The sequence below is a fragment of the Neofelis nebulosa genome, chromosome 2, assembly GCF_028018385.1.
Source record: "Neofelis nebulosa isolate mNeoNeb1 chromosome 2, mNeoNeb1.pri, whole genome shotgun sequence".
NCBI classification, from domain to species: domain Eukaryota; kingdom Metazoa; phylum Chordata; class Mammalia; order Carnivora; family Felidae; genus Neofelis; species Neofelis nebulosa.
In genome coordinates, this window is record NC_080783.1 from 25,205,850 (window position 1) to 25,223,469 (window position 17,620).

At 35.2% G+C, this 17,620-nt stretch overlaps 1 protein-coding gene and 1 long non-coding RNA gene across 10 annotated transcripts in view; one reads left to right on the forward strand and one right to left on the reverse strand.

Moving 5' to 3' along the window:
- The window catches only part of ERBB4 (erb-b2 receptor tyrosine kinase 4), a 1,148,410-nt gene that overhangs the window by 773,275 nt on the left and 357,515 nt on the right, over window positions 1–17,620 (forward strand). The window lies entirely within an intron of this gene.
- Window positions 1–17,620, reverse strand: part of LOC131498817 (uncharacterized) — a 48,264-nt gene that overhangs the window by 22,647 nt on the left and 7,997 nt on the right. For all 4 annotated transcript variants that reach the window (XR_009255607.1, XR_009255603.1, XR_009255604.1 and 1 more), the window contains one exon: window positions 3,062–3,122. This is a non-coding gene — a long non-coding RNA (uncharacterized LOC131498817). The remainder of the gene's footprint in view (window positions 1–3,061; window positions 3,123–17,620) is intronic.

The window sequence follows — 17,620 nt, forward strand, 5'->3', positions numbered from 1 at the left end:
AAAATAGAAAAAAACGGGGCTACATAAAACTTAAAAACTTCTGCGCATCAAAGGATGCAATCAACAAAGTCAAAGGCAACTTACAGAATGGGAGAAAAATTTACAAGTTATATATTTGATAAGGGGTTAATATCCAGAATATATAAAGAACTTTTACAACTCAGTAACAAAAACAACCTGGTTCAGAAATGGGAATGCAGTTGAAATAGCATTTCTCCAAAGATGATATACAAATGGCCAACAACAATATGGAAAGATGTTCAATATCACATTGATTTGAAATCTAAATCATAACCATGAGATATCACATTATACCCATTAGAATGACTATTATCAAAATAGTAGAAAATGACAAGTCTTGGTGAAGATGTTTGAAGAATCTGAAACCTCTGTACACTGTTGGTGGGATTTTAAAGTTGTAAAATAGCAATGGAAAATAGTATGGTAGTTCCTCAAAAATTAAAAATAGAACTACTATATTATCCAGCAACTCTACTTCTTGGTATATATTTAAAGAATTGAAAGCAGTCTCAGAGCAATATTTGCACATGCATATTTATAGTAGCACCCCGATGTTCACTAATGAAAGAATGCATGAACAAAATGCGGCGTGTGTGTGTGTGTGTGTGTGTGTGTGTGTGTATACACACACATTGGAACATTATTCAGCCTTAAAAAAGTAAGAAAATTGTGACATGTTACAACATGGGTGAACCTTGATGACATTTGGCTATGCAAAATAAGCCAGTCACAAAAAGACTGTATGTCCACTTATATGAGGTATCTAAAGTAGTCAAATTCATACAAACTGAAAGAAGAATGGTGGTTACCAGGAGCTGGGAGAATTGGGAAATGGGGAATTTCTGTTTAATGAGTATAGAGTTTCAGTGTTGTAAGATGAAAAAGTTTTGTAGATCTATTGCACAACAATGTAAATATACTTAACACTACTGAGTTGCACACTTAAAAATGGTTATGAGAGTAGATGTTATGTTGTCTGTTTTTACTATAATTAAAAATAGAGAAAGAGGTAAAGAAAGAAAAAGCAAGCAAGAAGAAAGAAAGAAAGAAAGAAAGAAAGAAAGAAAGAAAGAAAGAAAGAAAGAAAGAAAGAAAGAAAGGTAGGTGAGGGAGCTTTTATGATACTGCTAAGTACCAGAATAGAGTATGAATGCATCTTTCGTTTCTATTGGTCGCAGTGTGGTTGGCACTGCCCATATTATCAGGACCTTATATTTATAATTGATGAAAATCATATATTTAATAAGAGATTAATGTGAATAATAATGTGACAATTCCTCATTCATGTTCATGGACCTCCTAAATTCCATGCATAAGCCCTTTAGGGGCCCCAGGCCTCCTCGTTAAGAGGCCACCTGTCTTTAACTATTCTCCTTGCCTCCAATTTTGACAAATCCACCTGAGAAAGTGCTACCAAGAGCACTGTTTAATGGATATCTAATTATGACCCTGTCTAAAAATCCTGTCACTGCAACTGACTAATGTGGGGTCAGTTCTTAATGAAACCAGAGGCTTGGAGATTTTAGCAGATTCCTGCTTATTTCTCCCCTCAATGGAATGAGTTCTTATAATTTCTTTGTCTGTACTGCCTTTGCTTTTCTGTCTGCCAGACTAAATTTTGCTTGTATGCATCACACTTATCAATTGTTACCCCTTCTAAGAAGTGTTCTCTTCTACAGGCTGGATTAGGTAACTTTTCCCACATAACTGCATAAAGAGCAGGGCTAAATCCTTCCATTCTGTCTCACTCTAAAATGAAAGTCCTATAGGACAAGGCCCAGGTCATCATTTTGTCCTCTGTTTTAGCACATAATGGATGGATAAAAGTTTTATACTGAATAAATGGATAACTAAATGAAACAATCAATTCATAATAAGAAAATCAGATGAATCTAAGTAATAATTTCTTCTGTTCATCATATGTACAAGAATGGATGTGAAGTAAAAGTTATAATCCATAGATACGTAGCTTATTCATTTTAAGTCTTTTTCAGGTAAAAATGGCAACCTACATCTGTGTGCTTAATTTAATTTAAAACTATATAATTATAGGGGTGCCTGATGGTTCAGTTGGTTAAAAGTCCAACTCTTGATTTTGGCTCACATCATGATCTCACCATTTGTGAGATCAAGCCTGTATTAGGCTCTGTGCTAAGAATGCAGAGCCTGGCTGAGATTATCTCTCTCTCTCTTTCTGTGCTTCTCCCCTGCTTGTGCTCTCTCTCTCTCTCTCTCTCTCAAAATATAAATAAATAAATAAATAAATAAATAAAATTTATAACTATATATGTTATACTATTTATATTATATTTATGTTATATGTATATTTTATTATATTTATAAGACATATATGTGTCATATATATGTCATATATGACATATATGTGTCATATATATATGTCATATATATATATATAAGACACACACACACACACACACATATATATATGACACATATATATATATGTATATAAGACATATATATGTCTACTTTTCCTTTGGTGTAAAGAACCTAATTTGTGTAGGGCTGGTAAATCCACAAATCACACAATTTTGACCAAGAATTTAAGAATATTTGATTCTTCAGTGAGATTTTATAAATTATTTTTCAATAAAGCTTTGGTCTTTTTGTATAGTACCAATTCTTAATGTAAAAAAGCAAAATCTTTTCAAGAGAAACCTGGCTTTTTTTCAACATAACCTTTAGCAACATAACCTTTGCACTATAATTGGAATAATGAAGGAAAGGTTTGAGTGTCTAGAAAAGAAATTTTTAAATGATACCAATCCTTTAAAAATATGAGATTTAGGAGTAATTACAACCAAATTGTATTTTCCAAAAATACTTGAGGTATGTTGACATAAATTTCAGCAAGGTAAGGGAGAGAATATCTTTTTTATTATAGGAATCCCTAGCAAGACGTACCTAACATTCTGACAGTCTTGGATAGGTTTGTCAACAGGGCTTATTAAATAAACTACCTTCAGAGTTAAACAAACAAACTAACTAACTAACTAATAGTAAATGACGTTTCACTTACTTGGAGTACTTCTAATAACTCCCATCACCACAGAATGTCGAAATGATGGAAATTAGTTGCCCTAGAAAAATTAAGCAAATGAGAGTATATCAGAACATGAATATGGAAAAATAGACAATAATATTTGTCTGGAAGAAAATTGTGTGGTTAAGAGAATGGCTCCAAATGGACTTGTTGGGAACCTTGCACCGCCCAAGTGACCTTGGGCAAGTCACTTGTGCTCTCAGTACCTCCATTTTTGCATCTATTAAGTAAGAGTATCAAGAGCTGAGCTGAGCTGGTAGGTTTCAGGGTGGTTGATTAAGACAAAGAACCAATAAGAAGGTAACAGTCAACCTTTCAGTCCCCTATTGCAGTAGCATAAGCAAGTGGCTAAACTGGAGAAAGCACCAGGTCTTCCACTGTCCATTTTTCCCCATGGAACAGCTCCAGGTCAGGGTCAGGTGGATCAGACTGGTCAGCACAGACAAGGGGAATTGTCTCACTGCTGAGGGAGCCCCAAACAAAAGCTCCTAAAGTTTTATGGATCTAGAAGGCAGAGGGTAGGTTTGAGGCAGCAGAAAAAAAGCTGAGTGAAAAAGTTCTGAGTAGTGAATCAGAGTAAAGAAAAAGCATCTTAAATGTTCCCTCCGGCCCGTGTAAGGACTTTCCAGCAAAGGCACCTGAGGAGAGCCTCTGTCAAAGACATTGGATAAATGGAGGCATCCAATGGAGGCAACTGATCTAGAAATGTAGCTATGCTTAAGAGCATGGCTCGTTAGGAAACCTTGAGTTTGCCCTGAATTCAGAGACCACAATGCATTAGCTGTGTACCAAGTCTGGTGTGGATAGGGCAGCTTTCTGTTGTGAGACCTGCCAGGGTAAGCCTGTGGTCAGGCTTGAAAGATCACGCATAGGTTTTTGGCCAGAAACTAATATATCAACTTCATAGGACTATTATGAGGAATAAATAATTTGCTGTGTGTCAAAATCTGAGCTATTTCTTATGATAAAGGAAGAAAGCGACTTCCAGTTATGATTTGTGTTTCCATATGAATTAACCATATGTGGACAGAAATAATTTTATAACATGTGAGTTACATTTTTATTATATATTAGTTAACATTTTATTTTGTTTCTGTTTCTCATGTGTCTAAGCAGAATACAGTATTTTATAGCCTGAGCTCACTGAGGCACCAAAAGGAAGAAACCTCGGATGTTCCAGATCCTACGATCTTTTCTTTAGCTTACACCAGATGTACCACTCATTCTCAAATTGCTTTCCAAAACCAAATACAGGTGTCCCCCACTGTGCAAAAGTAGAAAGCTCCTATGAAACTTTTCAAACCAAAATGGCCTAAAGTAAAGAGTGTCCCCCACCGTCCAAAAGGTTATATTATGTGGCTTCGCTTTTCCAAAAGACCAGTGTTAGTGCAGCAATGCCTTTTTTTGTGAAAGTGAAAATCCTCTTCCATTTCTTTCGGATAACAAACAAGTACTAATGTAGGTCTTCACAAAAGTGAAGTGGCCTATTGTGAACTTTTGGAAAGTGTGAGATACCTATGACAGAGGTACAAATGTGGGGGAATTGGCAAATTCATAAAAGCATTATATTTATTAACATAACTCCATTTGTTTTTTTGTTTTTTTGTTCAATTTTTTTAATGTTTATTTATTTTTGAGACAGAGAGAGACAGAGCATCAACGGGGGAGGGTCAGAGAGAGGGAGACACAGAATTTGAAACAGGCTCCAGGCTCTGAGCTGTCAGCACAGAGCCCGACGCGGGGCTCGAACTCACGGACCGCGAGATCATGACCTGAGCCGAAGTCGGCCGCTTAACCGACTGAGCCACCCAGGTGCCCCATAATTCTGTTTGTTTAAGCCAGATAATCTACCTGCTTTAAAACCATTAGTAAAACTTAAAAAAAAATTAGTAACACTTAAAACTATATTTTTTCTTTTAATGACTCTCCCCCATCCTAATGACTGCCCACTCCTAACTAATACTGAGTGCTGTGTCCCATGTACGTAAACTGTCTTGAACTAGAAAATAATTAAATATCAAGATACAGTAGAATTAAACCTGATTTTAATTTATCAACTTCTGTTACTCCTTCAATCTTAAAATGTTTATATAAAATAGATGCATTCTTCTAAGCCTGGAATTTTGTGGTAGAGTAGAAAACAAAAATAGCAAGAAAAATTATCCATGGTGCAATTCAGTACAGCTTCAGTTTCCATGTATTATATATGCACAGATCCACTTTTACATAAATGCATTTTATTGAAATAAGTCATGTGCACTGTTTTAAATGATTTTAAAAAAGTTTTAATGATGGAAATAGAAAAATGTGAAAACCAGAAAAGATAAATGAACTCATATAAACCTAAAAGATTTGTTTTCAAAATAATTTATAAAATAAATTCTTCAGGAATCTAATAAAACAAAAAACAAAAGACTTAAAGATACTTTACGAATTTAAATCAATTATTCTAAACAAAATATTGGCAATAAGAACGAAATAATTTAGGAATGTATTTAAAATATAAAAGCAAGTGGTAGCTTGCTCTTTTAATACTGTAAGTGAAAAAGTTTTTCAATACTGTAAATGAAAGAGTTAGGACTTGTCAAGGACCCATATCAGAGAAGGCCTTTACTGATACATTTATAGAAAGACAATTTCCAGGTTGACTGAAACTCACTCCAGGATAAATTTTATGTAAGAAAATTCATTATAAGATGGAAGCACAGCATACCTGCTAGCTTGGTTTTTATTTGTTTGGTTGTTTTTTTGTTTTTTGTTGTGTTCCTTAGCTTCTTAGGGTAAAAGTACATTGCTTTACTTTTTGAATAGATTTTTCATGACAGATCTTTATTTTCATCATATGGAATAGCTTCCTCTAAAATCAAAATTTTAATTAGGTGTTATATATACAATTAAAGAAGTCAGTACCTCAACCCCAAGAGGCAGAACAGAAGATTTTTCCCATAATATACCTTTCTTAGCTCAGCTCAGTCCCTATATATATATGTATATATGTGTGTATATATATATATATATATATATATATATATATAGGTGTTTGTACATAATAAATATATACATAAAGTATATGTATCCACACACATCCACATACTTACATAGATATACATTGGTCTCAAAGTTTGTGATTATAAATTAATTTCTACTTTCCTTTTACATATAAACCACCTAAAATCTGGGACAAATTCCATGGCCTCTCTTCTCTGCCCTTATCCTCTTACTGCCAACTCCAGCCTCTGCTACCAATGATTCCAATAACCACACAACTGTGCTTGGCTCTCCCTTAGCTGCTCTTAAGACCCACTGCATTCCCAATTTCCTCAAAGCATAAATGAGACTAGTTATTAGCATTTGTTAATAATAATAATGGTTATTTGGTGGGGGTTTGCAGAGAAGACCAAACTTGACTTTTGTGTTCCTGCTTATGAAGTCAGGATATTCCTCACTACTGAGACCTTCGCACCATTTCCAAACCTTAAGGATTGACTCCTTTGTTTCCCCCTAGCCTTTTTTCCCTTCTCAAGGCAGAGGCTCATTTCATTCTCTGCTTTTAAACTAGAGGAAACATCAGTTTGTACATAAGGAAATGCTCACTTCAAACAGAGAATATACATAGCGTGGCTTCCTTAGAAAAGTTTTAATAGTGCATTTCCCAAAGCAGTGCTTCTTCAGTCTAAAATAATACCATGTCGGTGGAGTGCTAGTAAATGTTTAATAACAACTTTTCAAAAAGTAGAGGAGTAACACCCCAATTTAAGGAGTTGCTAATTTCCATGGTGTAAACATTCTTAACATTCTCCCTTTTAAGCAATCGATGTAGATTTTGGAAGAGATGCCCAGTGAGTATACCATTATGTAGTGTTTCCACCACATAGATTCAACAAATGTAAGTAAACTCAATCATGTAAATAATTAATCATGTAATTGTGTAATCATGTAAATAACTAATCAGGAAATAGTGAATTTTAAGTTTATATTTATTACCTTTGTTTCAATAAAATTTAACTGTGGGTTTATGTAATTTAATATTTAGTAATGGCTATATTCAACAACAAGGTCTGAAAATTCTAGAAAATCTGACAGTCTGTTGTATACACTGCTGCCACGTATGAACATCAGAATCCTGTAGAGGTAAAGGCTGGGCTCAGCCCAGTCCAGTGCGGATCATTTCTCTCTATGACAATGCAAAGAGAAAATTAAGCTTACACATCATGCATGGTATGAACTGGTTTTGCCCCTTGTCTCCTGCGGGTAAATGCTGAATAAAACACACATATACCCACACAACTCAATAAAGAACAAACTATTTAAGAACAGGGCAATTTAACACAGAATGTATACAGGGAAAATATCTGACTCTTCAGGGTCATATTCTGCTAACATTTGTCATTTACATTATTATATAGTATCCCTTAGGTTCTTTATTCATGCTAACTTCTTGCCCTAAAGATTTCCTCAAGAATGTTGGATAGATGTTACCTTTATTTGACTAAAAGACTTAATCAAATGGTCCCTCTCCGAGTGAACTGAGTTTCCACCTCAAAGATCAAACTCTCTGTACCCCACAGACATACTGCTCTAACTCTTAAGAAGGTTTAGTTTTCTACCTTCAAATAAATCTTTATGACCATAGCCTGTTGGAAGAAAAAATTATTATGTAAAGTGACAGTAGAAGTATTGTGTGGCATTAGAAAAGAACAACGTTCTCTATGTCCAGAAATAAGTAGATTAAGAGTTTCCAAAGTTGGACATGCATCAGAATCTACTCCCAGAGATTCTCCTTCAGTAAGTCTGGTTCAGGGATGGGAATCTACCCATCGTCAAAATTCTCCAGTTGAATCTGGGTACAAGTATAGGTAGCACTGGCTTGGTAGAGGATGTCTATGCTAATAAAATAATTAGAAAAGCCTATATTTCAGACCACATGCAGATTCAAAATTGCCAGAGAACATATGATGAGTTTGCTGCAAATGAGCCAACTGACAAATGTATGGTCCCCTCTTAGAGAATATGTAGCTCTCTGTCATGTGAGATTTTTGTCACTAATTGCAACAATAGCAATCACAATGCTCTAAGCACCTGTGACCTTCTAGGCCTTATGGATCATAGGCACTTACAGAATCTTATTTCTAATTCTTGAAGAAATTCTGTAAGGTAGGTATTAAGAGTCATATTTAGGGACAATCAGAGCCTTGGTGTCTTAAATTTTTAGTAATAAGAACTCGATGTCTTCCACTGAATGTTGAAGAGATTAAAATTTTGTAAATAGAAGGTCATGGGGTTCAAATTGTCCAGTTAGGGACAGCCTTCATATTTTGTTGTTTCTCTGAAGCTTATTTTAGAACAAATTTTAATAAGACTTTTCACTATATGAATTTTAATGGAAAATATATACCATTACTTAAATAAAAATTGCTGGTATTATGAAGAAAGTTTTCACACTGTTCAGACAGAATGGAGAAAGGCCAAGGAATCATAATTATCAGATTTTCTTTGAAAGTGTAACTCCTAACATTTTTTTGAAATGGTGAGTTTTGGGAATTGGAGATTCTTGTAACTGGAAGGCATCTTTCAGTTACACACTTTGAAAAAAAAGTAATAAGAGCTACACACACTGTTTAAATTGGATGGCAATCAAAGAAATCTAGTCCACATAATCTAATCAAAACAAATGTTTTCAAAATGTTTATGGATGGATGAATGGATATGCAAAATGTGATATATACATGCAGTGGAATATTATTATGCCTTAAAAAGGAAGAAAAATTCTGGCATTATCCCAAGAATGTTCAACATGGATGAACTTTGAGGGCAGTATACTAAGTAAAATAATCCAGTCATAAAGAGACAAATGCTGTATGATTTCACTTATATGTGATACTTAGAATAGTCAAAATCATAAAGATAGAAAACAGTGGTGATTTTAAGGGGCTAGAGAGGGAGGGGAGAATGGGGAGATTTTGTTAATAAGTAAATTATTTTAGTTTTAGAAGACGAAAAGAGTTATTGGAACAGATGGTGTTGACTGTTGCAAAAACAATGTGAATACATTAACTACTACTGAACTGTACAACTAAAGTGGTTAACGTGAGGGGTGCTGGGTGGCTCAGTTGGTTGAGTGTCCAGCTCTTGATTTCAGCTCAGGTCATGATCTCATAGCTTGTGGGATTGAGCCTTTGTCTGGCTCTGTACTTAGGATTCCCTCTCTTTCTCTCTCTCTGCCCCTCCCTCTCTCTATTTCTCAAAATAAATAAACTTTACAAAAAATGGTTAAGATGGTAAATTTTGAGATATGTTGAGATAGATAGATAGAGAGAGAGAGAGAGAGAGAGAGAGAATCTTAAGCAGATTGCATGCTTAGCACAGATCCCAACAGGGGGCTCAATGTGGGGCTCAGTCCTATGACCTTGTGATCATGACTTGAGCCAAAATCAAGAGTCGGAGCCTCAAATGACTGAGTCACCAGGTACCCCCAGAGTTTTAAGTCATCCTGCTGTATGAGGCTGTGCAAATAATTCTAAACCTGGCAGAATTAGCTGTAGGTGTTGAAATGATAGATTGGTAAAACTGACTTAAATTTTCACAAAGGAAGAGACTCATTGATTCAAATAACAAGTATCTGATTAATGTAAAAGAGATTTGTAAAACATTCCATAGTTGATTTTTTTAAAATTTTAATTCCAATTAGTTAACATACAGTGTTCTATTAGTTTCAGGTGTATACTATAATAATTTAGCATTTCCATACATTACCAAGTGCTCATCACAACAAGTACCCTCCTTAATCCCCACCACCTGTCTAGCCCACCGCCCCACCCGTGTCCCATCTGGTATCCACCAGTTTGTTCTCTATAAAGTCTGTTTCTCGGTTTGCCTCTCTTTTTTCCCCTTTACTCATTTGCTTTGTTTCTTAAATTCTACATATGAGTGAAATCATTCCATAGCTGACTTTGTGAACATAAAACTCTGATTTTATATTTGGTGTTTAAAGCAGCTATGTAAAATTGAATGAAAATTATGCTGAATCCATTCAATATCACCCTCTTCTATTTTTCTCTTGTTTGTTTACTTTAAAATGGGCTAAGAGTGATTATGCATGTGTCTGTGGCTTGTTTTGCAATGCTCATTCATAGGTTTGATTACCATTCACATATTTATTCCCATTTACTAATGGAAGTGGTTTTGTGGAACTTAGTTACACAATTAAGCAAAATTTAAAGAGCTTACTATTTTTCTTTTCCTTCTATAATTTGTCATCACTTAGAGAAGCTAGGAAGTGAAAGGAAGACGTTTACAAGGAACTGAAAATCGTCTATTCCAGTTTCCTAGTCAGTAACATTTCCAAAGAAGTTTTACATATGTCCTCCCTCTCTTATTGGTGTCCTCCTGCTAAGCCATTTTTATTTCAAAGTTCGGAGCAAAGATGGTTACACTGGAGAGCCAGAGCAGGGGAATTGGTATCTCCACAGGTAGTTGGGGAAAGATGAATAAGGAGGTCAAGCTGCTAATCCACTTTTCAATCTTTCATGTCTAGATTATTGCAAGTAGCCGTATGCAACCTTTATTTAACTCTTTGCTGCCTGGGAAGAACACATTATGTTCTATTTGGAGGTGATTCTTTTGGCAATTCTAGGTGCTCTTTCTATGCAAGGAAGAAAAAAGATGGAAAGGAAATTATGCAGTAATATTTCTCTTAAAGTTCTTTTTAAGCATAATAGAAATAAATGTTTTAAAGCTTGATTAAAAAATGCACAAAGTTAAAGTCATCTCAAAATTAGATGTCGCACACACTTTAGTTCTCCTCCCTCCTTATACTTTATTAAATAAAAATTTTGATCTAGTAGTTTTTTTCAAAATCTTTTTCTATAGAATCATTTTAAACTGTACTCAAGAAGGAGAATACATCATTAAACTAGTTACCTGTTTGCCAAGTTACTAGTTACTTTGTCAGTAGTTAACTATTACTAGTTACCACATGCCAAAGTGAATTTTTCAGGATAAAGAAACTTGCTTTACTAGAAAATAAGTCAATGATAAAACTAAAAGATTTTACAAATGACGGAGTGTTGGATACCCATCACTTCATTTCTAAATTTCATTAAGTTGAATAATTTTAAATATCAAATATTTTATTGCAAAGATTTGTTGTGCATTTCTAGCAGAATAAACAAATATCTAAGGGTCCTTAGAGGTGTAGAATTGACAGAGCTCTGCTTGGTTTGATTCAGTAGAAAAAGATAAATTAAGGTCATGCAGTTTTGTAACATTCTCATGAAATAGTCAATCATTTCTATTAATCCATACAGTAAACACAAACATTTTATGGGGGAGGGGGTGACCCAAAACATTATTTCAGGATTAATTTACATTATTACTGAATTAACTTACAATAAGTACAAATATATGTTACTTTAAAATATGTAAATGGGCAATCAGAGAGAGAGAAACCATAGATTTCATTGTTCTTCCTTTCCCCTCTTGTCTTCCTCCCTACCAAAACCTTTTGCCTGACCCCACTGCAGGGCAAAGCCCCTGCATCTTTATTGTCTTTGCACAGTTACCCTTCTGTTTCTTTGCTTCAAAGGGTAGCCTAGTGGTTGAGCTCGGGATATGGATTCTACATAAGTTCTAATCTTGACTTCAGAGTTTCTTCTGTCTAATTTAGCCCCTTTATCCTTCATTTTTCTTACAGTGACTTGGGATAATACATGAAAATGTTAAAAACAGCCTAGCACATAAGTGTTCCATAAATATTTGTCGTTATCAGTTTTAGTGTTTATAATTAAACACTATGAAGACACTTCTTATTCTGTATTATAGCCTAAAACTGGGAACTGTGATCAGCCTTCTCTTAGCTTCACATCATCATTTATAAGCAAATACATCTATAATTTTGTGGGCATGGGGAGCTGTGTGGTTAAGGACACCCATTCTTAATGTTCTTGGCATCTGTCTATAATACCCTCCACCCTGCCCATTTAGGTCATTTGCTAACTACTACTCATTGCCCACATGCATTAATGATTTTGGCAAGTGACCCTGAGTCTTTTTTTTTTTTTTTAAACTCCATGTATGTCATTCCCTAGGTGACTTTGAATAAGTATCTGTGTTAATGATCTCATTTAACATTATTGCCTAACATTTTCTTTACCTCCTAAAATCCACTGAACTTACCAGTATTTATACTAATTCTGTAAGAAACAGGGCTTTGTTCTGACATAAAGTTTGTCTGCCTATGAGTATTTTAATTCATTTTGTGTGTTCGGTCCTTCTCTGTCCCACATGACTGTTCTTTTCTTATATCTGTTAAAGTAAACTAGATACCTGACTATATTGGTGAAGAACATGGATTCTGGCTCAGATCTCTGGACTATTTCAGGCCTGTCCCATTCTGTGTGACCTTGAACAACTTATTAAATTTCTCTGTCCTCAGCTTCCTCATCTGTAGTAGCATTTTCCTCCTAAGGTTTTCATGGGAAATAAATCACCTAGAACAATTCCCACTATATGATAAAAATGCATTATGTCTAACTCATTAATATGCTAGTTCATAAGGACTTTGACACCTAGAACAATCCCCACTATATAATAAAAATGCATTATGACTAACTCTTTAATATGCTAGTTCATAAGGACTTTGATTCTACCTTGAGGTTTATATTTCAGATGGTTACAAGACTAACAATATATTTTTTTAGAAAACAGAGAACTAGGGGCAGATTGATAGGTAGTGAGGCTAATATTTAAGGCTAAATCATTTTGTGATAGAATACAACAGATATATATGCAGGGGCTTGCAAATCATTTATCTCTTTTTCTTTAAATAACTCAATTTCCAGATCAGTCTAGTAGTACATCAGTAAGAAATGCCATTGAAATACCTGGTTGATGGAATCTTTTTTTTTCAAAAATGTTATAAATCCATTATTCTTGAATTTTAGCTTTTGTGTGTGAACTTCAAAGGCAGATTAATGAAAACATTTTACATCAAGACATTTTAGGCTTATTACTTACTCTAATGCCTTTTGGGTCACTTTCTTATAACCTTCATCAATTTTAAAATCACATTTCATTCCTTAGGCTTGTGGTGGCATTTTAGAAGTATGCCTATTTGTTAATGTGGTTGTTTTTATTTTAAGTGTGAGGACTTGAGGGAGATACACACACACACACACACACACACACACACACACACACAGCTAAATCCCTTTGGTGGATGAAATAATAGTAGGGATGTAAAATGAGACTTCTGGCTGATACCTCAAAAGAGTTTGTTTAATACAGTGCCATGGAGCTACCTAATCTTCCCCAACTTGTTACCCATTTTTCTTTGTTATCTGTCTCAGTGATGTCTCATCTCCCCAACTGACTGCTACAGGCTAGCAATCTGTAACAGAAACTCAGTCTCAATCTCAGATATAATAAGAAAGAGAGGCTACAAGATTAATGGTGCCAGCCATAATTATAAAGTCTCAAGCCACAGACATTATAAGACCTTTCAAAACTGACTTAAGGTGGAAGAGGCTGGGTTAGCACTATAGTGTGAAGATACTGGCCTCTTAGTAAAGGAAATGCAGGGCTATTGGATCTGGGAAGTCTACTGTGTTTTTAGTACTGTTAGGAACTGTGGAAAATAAATGGTTTTTTTTTTCCCCTTGAGGAGTTTGTTATAATTTTATCCATTTCAGTTTTCCTATGATAATACCCATTACTTATTAATTCGTAGAGGAGATAGATCTATTCTTGGAGCTGACAAATGGAAGCCAGATGAAAACAGGCTGCTTATGGAGACCATGCCACATATAGATATTGGGAATTTTTTATGCTCATAGTGAAATAGAACCAGTACATTGCCTTTCAAGTAACAACTACTCTGACAGGATTAAAAAACAACAAATGTGGGAATGTTCATGGTCTTTCTTCCATATCTGCTCAAACATTACATATCTGCCAGCCTGATCTCTTTACCCCTCTGGACCAAACTGTCCATCAAGTCTACACACACACACACACACACACACACACTGTCTCTCTCTCTCTCTCTCTCTCTCTCTCTCTCACACACACACACACAGTCTTCCTAGAATGTTGGAATTCACACTTAGTATGCTAAGATGGACAGAAAAATTTTTAACGAGAGAGCTGAATGAAATAAAAGTATTTAGGGAGAATGGCTAAGTCAAACCAATGACATGAAAGTGATAGAATGGAAGAGAGGAGATTGTGAATGCTTGGTGATGGCAGAAAGGCAGGAGAGAGAGCTAGTGAGCATCCTTGTGCAGGGGGTAGCCTGTGGTGAATCAGAGGCTGAAAGTAGTGTGAGAAAAGTGAGAATTAAGAAAAGGTTTGGAACTGTTGCCACGGGCAGTGCTTTGGATCCCATTTAATGTCCTCTGAGACAAGTAAAGTTCTTGTGGTTGAATTTCAGCTGCTGACCCATGCCTCTTAAATGTGACACCACTCACATACTGAAAACACAGTGGTTACAGTTCCTCAGGGATCTCTTAGCACCTCTGACTAGCAGTCTCACAGATGAGGGTCATGGAATGGGCAGGGATCCCAGCATTGATGACATCTAATCCTCTCCAGCAATTCAAATACCGTTTCACCATGGGTTCCTCTCTTCTTTTCTGTCACATACCTTGAAATATTATCTGCCCTCTTTTCCTCCTTCCATGTACACTAGGCTGAAAGGTACAAGAATGTGATATCCCAGTAGCAGAATGAGCTTTCACTGTACTTAGATTATTAGCAGCATTCCTGCTGAGACTGCGGCTTCTCAAGCTTTGCCAAAGCATGCAGAGACCTCTGAAACCCACTTGTCCCTTTCTGCCAAGCCTGTCAAAGTTTCTAAGACATTACAGCCTCCCCCTTTCCTATTACTTGACTATGATGCCTTACTGATCATTTCAACTCTGTCTGCATAAACACTTCTGTCTCCAGATTACTTGATTTGTCTGCCATATCACTTCTGCTGACTGTCTACATTTCTTTGTCTCTCTTTGTTGTTCTTTAATGTTTTTAAATACAATATTTTGAGGGAGGGAAAAAGGAACTAACATCGATTGATGTATATTACATGCCAGGTGTTTTACATATGTTATTCCTCTTAATCAGCCCTAGCATATACAGGAAGTATCATCATCTATATTTTATTAATAAAGAAAGTCAGCTCTTAGGTAAAGTTCCTTACTCAAGATCCTACCAATTATAAATAATGGAGACTGAATGCAGATAAAAAATGATTTCAAAGTTTATGTTTTCTGCTTTTTACCAGCACTTATATGAACACTTAAAGCAGTGAACAGCAATATTGTAATTTGGTTATGCACACAATACTTTCAAGTATTTTATCTTCCCTAAACCACAGGCTATAATTTCCTATCACAATTATAAATGCTAATTACTAAAATGTGTTTATATTTAACTGGCATTTATTTTAGCCCCATTTACTGATGAACCTTAATAAGCAAGTAATAGAATCAAAGTAAATGTGAATTAAATTTTTAAAAATGTACAAAAACAAAAATTTCTGACAAGCAAATATGCTATGTAAAATAAGCCCAGCATGATATAGAGAGACAAGTTTCTGGTTCCACTTACACTTCTGTTTTCTTACCTATAAAAATGAGACAAATAATAGTACTTACACTATAGTGTTGTGAAAATTCCATGAGATACTAAGTGTAAAGCGCTTTGTCTACAAGCTAGAATGTAGAAAGTGCTCAATAAATGGTGAGATTGATGATATCGGTAACGATGTCTAAATTTGAGTATGCAGCACAGTGTGAACCTCCATGTACAAGATAAACACTTAAATAAAAAATTAAAAAAAAAAAGAGTCAGAAAAGTTAACTTATCTACCTGAGGAATGAAACAATTCTAAAACCAGAGTGAGGACTGAAATTCTAACCTGTCTCATGACGGATAGATCCTGTATGTGTGCATAGCTGTTGATATTTGCATGAAATACTCATTTAGAACCACAAATGCAGAACTTTACATTGATCCTGTTAAATTTTATATTGTTACTTTTGGCTCTTCATTTCATTTACCAAGTGCTTTTTTTAAAATTTTTAGAAGTGTTTTTAACATTTCTTTATTTTTGAGAGATAGAGAGTGTGTAAGTGGGAGAGGGGCAGAGAGAGAGACAGAGAATCTAAAGCAGACTTCGTGCTGTCAGCACAGAGCCCAACGTGGGGCTTAAACCCATGGAGTTTGAACTCACCAACTGTGAAATCATGGCCAGAGTCAAAGTTGGTTGCTCAACTGACTGAGCCACCCAGGTGCCCCACCAAGTGCTTTTTAAAATCTGAATAGTTATCCTATGTATGAAAAATTGCTACCCCTGCCTGATGTTGTCATTTGCAGATGTGGTAAGCATATTTCAATTGTTTTATGTAACTCAGTGATTAAAGAGTCAAACATGATGGATATGTACAGAGGTCTTTGGTAGACTCCTAGTATCAGCACATCAGTCTAGGCCAGCCTGTTCCTTTATCAAATGTGCCAGTTGTCTACAAACCTACACAAGTGGTGTATGTGCCAGTTGTCTGATGTCTGATGCATGTGCCAGTTGTCTACAAACCTACACAAGTGGTCCAGATGCCATCAGTGTTTTCCAGAAGGACATAAAGAATGGCATGGTCACGTTCTTTCTGAAATCCAAATCAACCTTCCTTGAGCTACAAATCTTCTTAATAGTATGATATGAAATTAGTGATATTTTCTTAATGTATATTTTCATTTAAAAATATTTATTGGTTTTCTTCATGTACCAGCAAAATAGCAAAATATTCCATAAAGCAAATGGTTAATTGAATTATGGTATGGCTATCTAATGGGAGGCAAATTGACCAAAAAAAAATTGCATCTACATAATATAACCTGATAATGTTTAGGATAAAATATAATGTGAAAGCAGCAGGTCACAAAACTAGACAGACTATTATACTATTCAGAAAACAGTATTACTAGACATCAAAAAATGAAAAACACCAAAATACAAAGTTTATAAATGATTTTTATTTTCTTCTTTTATATTCTTCTGCACTTTATAACATTTCTAATTCAAACATGTATTAGAAATAAAATCTAGGGGCATGTGGGTGGCTCAGTTGGTTGAGTGTCCCACTTTGACTCAGGTCATGATCTCACAGTTTTTGAGTTGGAGCCCTGCATCGGGCTCGGTGCTGACAGCCTAGAGCCTGAAGCCTGCTTCGGATTCTGTGTCTCCCTCTCTCTCTGGCCCTCCCCTGCTTGTGCTGTGTCTCTGTCTCTCTCTCAAAATAAATAAACATTGAAATGAAAAATAAAAATAAATAAAATAAAAACATTAATTAAATTAATTAATTAAAATAAACATTAAAAAATAAATAAAATATAGCAAATCAGTGTGGGTCAGAGAAGACCTCATTGGGAGGTGGCATCTAAGAAAAGCAAGTAAGCAGATGAACCATGTGACTGTAGCCTATCAGAGAAAGAGAGGCTCAGGGAGAGGGCATGGGAGGGCCCTAAGTAGAGGGTGCACCTTGT